This window comes from Copadichromis virginalis, linkage group LG3, assembly GCF_057382275.1.
Source record: "Copadichromis virginalis isolate Kocher_CV1m ecotype Utaka linkage group LG3, C_Virginalis_male_GT1.1, whole genome shotgun sequence".
Lineage (NCBI taxonomy): Eukaryota > Metazoa > Chordata > Actinopteri > Cichliformes > Cichlidae > Copadichromis > Copadichromis virginalis.
This window is the reverse complement of record NC_140620.1, coordinates 14,268,825-14,274,702: the sequence shown is the minus strand read 5'-3', so window position 1 is coordinate 14,274,702 and position 5,878 is coordinate 14,268,825.

Sequence of the window (5,878 nt, the reverse complement as noted above, 5' to 3'; positions counted from 1 at the left end):
ATCTCTGGAAGGAAAAAGTTTCCATGGAGAAACTCCACACTGGTGAAAAAAGAAAAAAGAGAGTGTAGGAAAGCTGAGCGCAGATGGAGAAAAACAAACCTCCAGGTTCATTATGACATTTATAAAGAGAAACTTCACAATTATAATTTACAACTGAGGAATGCAAGGAGGTCCTACTTCTCTGACATCATCCCTAAAAACAGCCATAATGCTCGGGTCTTATTTTCTACAGTTGACAGGCTAACAAACCCTCCTGTGTCAGTGGCAGCTGAACTTCATTCGACCATGGCCTGCAATGACTTTGCCAAATTCTTCACTGAAAAAATCCAAAAAATTAGACAAGCAATTGGTACATCAACAGCAGATCCAGGATATGTACTGTGTCCACCAAAAAACTGTTTAAACACCATGAAACAGTTTCAACCTATTAACAGCAAAGACCTGGAGGACATCTTAGGTAAACTGAACTCCTCCTCCTGCTGTTTAGATGTCCTGCCAACAAGTTTTTTCAAAAAGGTCTCAAAGACTTTAGAGTCAGACCTGTTACAGATCGTCAACTTTTCTTTATTATCAGGTGTGTTTCCAGAATCACTAAAAACTGCTGTAATCAAACCTATACTGAAAAAGGACAATCTTGACAAGACACAAATGAACAACTACAGGCCGATCTCAAATCTCCCGTTTTTAAGTAAGATCATTGAAAAAGCAGTTTCTCAACAGCTCAGTTACTTCTTAAAACAGAATAATTGCTACGATGCCTTCCAGTCAGGTTTTAGACAGAACCACAGCACTGAAACCGCTCTGACCAAAGTGTTTAATGACATATGTCTGAATACAGACAGTGGAAAAATGTCAGTCCTAGTTTTACTGGATCTCAGTGCAGCATTTGATACAGTTGACCACAACATATTACTCAAACGACTGGAGAACTGGCCAGGTCTTTCAGGAACTGTACTAAACTGGTTCAAAACATACGTAGAAAACAGGAAATACTTTGTATCAATAGGTAACTTCACATCTGAGCAGACAAGTATCACATGTGGAGTTCCCCAAGGTTCCATCTTGGGACCCCTTCTGTTTAACATCTACATGCTCCCACTGGCACAGATTATAAACAACAACAAAATAAACTATCACAGCTATGCAGATGACACACAAATATATATCACAATGTCACCAGGAGACCGAGGCCCTGTACAGGCTCTTGGTAAATGCATTGAGGAAATCAATGACTGGTTGTGCCACAATTTTCTCCAGCTAAACAAAAACAAAACTGAGGTAATAGTCTTTGGCGCCAAAGAAAAACGATTACAGGTCACCAGAGAACTTCAATCTATACATCTAAAAACCACAAACCAGGCGAGAAATTTGGGTGTAGTGATGGATGCAGACCTAAACTTAGAAAAACACATTAAGACAATAACAAAGTCAGCTTACTATCACCTCAAGAATATATCAAGGATAAAAGATCTGATGTCTCAACAGGACCTGGAAAAACTAGTCCATGCATTCATCTTTAGTAGGCTTGATTACTGTAACAGCATCTTTACAGGTCTACCTAAATAATCAGTCAGACAACTACAGCTCATTCAGAACTCTGCTGCTCGAGTCCTCACTAAGACCAAAAAAGTGGACCACATCAGTCCAGCTCTGAGGTCCTTACACTGGCTGCCTGTCCGTCAGAGGATAGACTTTAAAGTTCTGATGCTGGCCTATAAAGCTCTGAATGGTTTAGGACCAAAATACATCAATGACCTCCTGACCCAGTATGAACCATCCAGATCCCTCAGGTCATCTGGATCCGGTCTTTTATCAGTTCCCAGAGTCAGAACCAGACACGGAGAAGCTGCATTCAGCTTTTATGCTCCTTATATCTGGAACAAACTCCCAGAAAGCCTCAGATCAGCTGAAACACTCACTTTATTTAAATCCAGGTTGAAGACTCACCTGTTCTCAGCTGCATTTGAATAAAGCACCAAATCCACACTTTAAGCTTAAATTTCAAAACTTACATTTAACTACTGATTTTATCTACTGTTCTGATTTTATCTGTTTTGATTTTATATACTGTTTTGTTTGTTTGTTTGTTTGTTTGTTTGTTTGTTTGTTTGTTTGTTAATTAGTTAGTTAGTTTATTTGCTTGTTTTAATCAATTTTAAATCAAGCTTTTTATTTGTTCTTGTTTCTAATGTCTCTGTAAAGCACTTTGAATCACCTTGTTGTTGAATTGTGCTATACAAATAAACTTGCCTTGCCTTGCCTTGCCTTGCCCCAGTAAATATAAACAACAATATTCTGGAAGAAAACCAAACATTGGATTTTTTTTTAATCACAACTCTGTTTTTTATGTGGCCTATCAACACAATTTGAAAACTGGTATAAAGTCCACTCTTTTTACGTCACTTGTTCCATCTGTCCTGCTCACATCTCCAATGGTTGTACACGTTGTCATTAACGTGGCTTCACTCCACATTAGTCACACCACTTTGCTCGCTAAAACACCGGTTTCGGCACATAAGGACGCTGTCATAGCCTGTCAACGACGTTGATTAGCTGCGCATATACGAATTTGAATCACGTGATTGGCTGGCCTATGGGATGAGGTGCCATTGTTCTAATCCCATACTGGAGCAGCCAGTCACTTACTGACTAACACTGCAAAACAGAATTGTTAACGTATTTACTTTAATTTTATTATTTACTAGAATTTTATTTTATGTGCAACACGGATTTTTTCTGCACAGAGTGCCAGCAGTGCGCAATTGAGCACACACGCAGTTTAGAGGGAACATTGGTGATGATTATCAGAAAGTGAACAAGGTCTCATGGTTTGATGCTTGTCCAATGCCTGAGTTGACCTGGACTGGTTAAGCACTGCTTGTCTTATTTTATGATGCTGGATTTAACCAACGCTTACTGGCAGATTCCCTTGTCTGCAGAGTCCAAAGACAAAAATGGCCTTCTCCACTCTGTATGGTTCGTACCAATTCGTCACACTTCCATTTGGCTTATTTGAAGCCTCTGCCATTTTTTAGCACCTCATGGAGCGGTAGCTGCTTCCTCAAATTGCATATGCTGTTTTCTACCTGGATGATGTTGTTGTGGTACCCCTGTGAGGTACCACACAGTTAAACGGTTAAAGGAAACCTCAGAAGAATGGCAGCTAATTCCCTTTTTGCAGCATGCAGCCAACGAGGTATTTATTGATTTATCGTTGATGAGAGATTTTTTAGTTTTGTGATTATGCTTAGTTGTAGCTTCATTTAAAGGAAGAAGAGCTTGTGAATTGGAACCAACACAGGAAGAGAGATTGAAGCCATATGTGTAGAGGAATGCGGTGACATACGATACCATACCTCCTGTTTTAACAGACAAGCTGGCTCTCTCTCTCTCTCTCCCCCTCCTTTTATGGGAATGTCTGAATTTCTATACATACAAAGTTACCTCCTTTTTCAGCAGATAAGCGAAAGGTTTTCTCCTTCTAAGGAAAAATTATCAGTTCCATACATGCCACTCCTACTGCTGTGGAAACTTGCTTTAAGTATAAATAAAGGATGTTCTGAATGCCCTGGGCGGTTTTTCTGTGTCACATCGGTTGAGCAGTGACCGCCCATGCGCATGTAAAAAATAGATATCTGAGTTGTAAGTTTCTTTGCCTTCCAACAACTTTCTCCTCACAATCGTGTTTGTTGTACAGTGTTATCTTTAGTGCTGTGTCTTACGCCGAGTTTTATTTTGTTAATGCTGTATAGTTTTCACGGTAGCTTTGGAGAGAAGTCTTCAAATAAACCAGTGACAGAAAACCACTTGCATCTGCCTGTGCTTCGAGGGAATTATACTCATGATGATGATGATGTTTGCTAGTTCACCTTACATGCATTAATGTAATAACATGGATAGCGTACTCAACGTGAATTACACACGAACAACATTAAGCTACTCACGCAGAGAAGAACGGCTGCTGCTGCCATCTTCGTCCATCATCATTTCTGCTACACTGGCAGGGCTAGGGGCCAGGACTCTACTCTTCGTGTTTTTGGGGGATGTTGCTAATTCCGGGTCCGATAACAGGCACCAAACCTGCAGTAGATGTACACGGTGTGAGGTCTCAGCAAGCTATCAAATACGGCGCATTTCTCGGCTTTAAAAAAAACGCTATGCGTCACCAGGCGTTTCATCAGATTTGAGGTGTTACCTCCTTTGACAGTATTGCAGTATCTGATTAAAGCACTTGTAGCAGGCTGCTGAGTTTGCATCTTTTGCTGTGAAGTACAGCCAGACTTTTGACCACTTCGCCTTGGGCATTTTTAATCTGTAGCTCTGATCTAAAAGAACGTACGTACCTGGACCCGCCTACTATCCTCGGAAACATAAAATGATTGGTTAGAATCTAAAGTGTATCACAGGTCAGGAAAAAAAAGCACCGAAATAAAGCACCGAAATGTGCGCTGCTTTTCTGTCTGGTTACTACCGTTTATGTCAGAACCGGTGCCATCATGCCACCGGATACCGGTATCCATCCCTAGTCATATATTTACTGTTTTGCTGCTTTTAATGGAGACCAGGGGTTCTATTATCTGGTTGGTATTGTTAGTGATTAATTGTTGGATTGGGAATTTAAAATAGTGTAATAAAGAAAAAACACTTTAGTTCTTATGGAGTCTTTTATTGGGTTTATGTGACATACAACTAAAATGACAGCTTGTAAAGGTGAAGAGACAGTGGGACTGGCCATCCTACCTGTGTAAGAGAAGAGCCAAGGTTAAAGCTGTTTACAGTTAATCATTTGTGAGTAACCTAAATAAGGTACTCACCTGTCCTGGTTGCTTCTTGCAGGATGTGGAGCATAAGAGTGAAAGCAGCTTAATCACCTGTTTAAGGGCTCTTGGAGCAGACCAGTGTGCCAGGTTAGGGAGTATGGATAAAGAGGGTTTTAATTTATATAGTAATGGGTGAAGCTTATGTTATTGGTTTGTTTATAGTACGTGTTGGAAATATGAATATGTTTGTGATGTGCTTTAATGTTATTGCATGTTTGTGTGTGTGGAGGGTTATGTTTTCATTTTGATTAGTTAACCCCCATACTTGGGCTATTCCGGAAGAGTACAAAAGTGGTAAATGGCCTGCATTTGTATAGCGCTTTTCTAGTCCATAGGACCCCAAAGCGCTTTACACTACATTCAGTCATTCACCCATTCACACACACATTCACACACTGGCGATGGCAAGCTACATTGTAGCCACAGCTGCCCTGGGGCGCACTGACAGAGGCGAGGCTGCCGGACACAGGCGCCACCGGGCCCTCTGACCACCACCAGTAGGCAAACATGGAGTTAGTATCTTGCCCAAGGATATTTGGCTGATGCGAGCTGAAAGTTGGAGCCGAGACTGATCCATGGTTGCTAAGACGGTGGGTCCAGCGGGCCTGGGTCAGCAAGAGGTCGACGCAGAGAAGGCTTCCCTGATGCAGAGATAGTTCGTGGAGTGCTCAGGATATTAAGGCCTGGAACTTTTAAAGATATGTTAATCAATAAAGACGATTTGACTGTACTTGAACTGAAGGGGTTTCTCCATGCCCACCTGAGAGAGAAAAATAGTACAGAACTCTTTCAAGAATTAATGTGTGCCAGAAAAGATGAAAGTGAGACACCACAGCAGTTTCTCTACCGGGTGACAGGGTTGAAGCAGTGGGTCCTCTTCATATGGGACCCAACCTAACCTTAACAGTAGCAAACCAAGTCTCCCCTTGCCAGTCACATCAGAAGTAGTTAACCAGCAGCAGGGTGAGGCACTCGCTACGTCTGGTGTTATGGCACCCCACACTAAATGTGGGGCAGTTGCTAAGCTAATCAGTAAGAAAGCTCTCATACATTGCAAT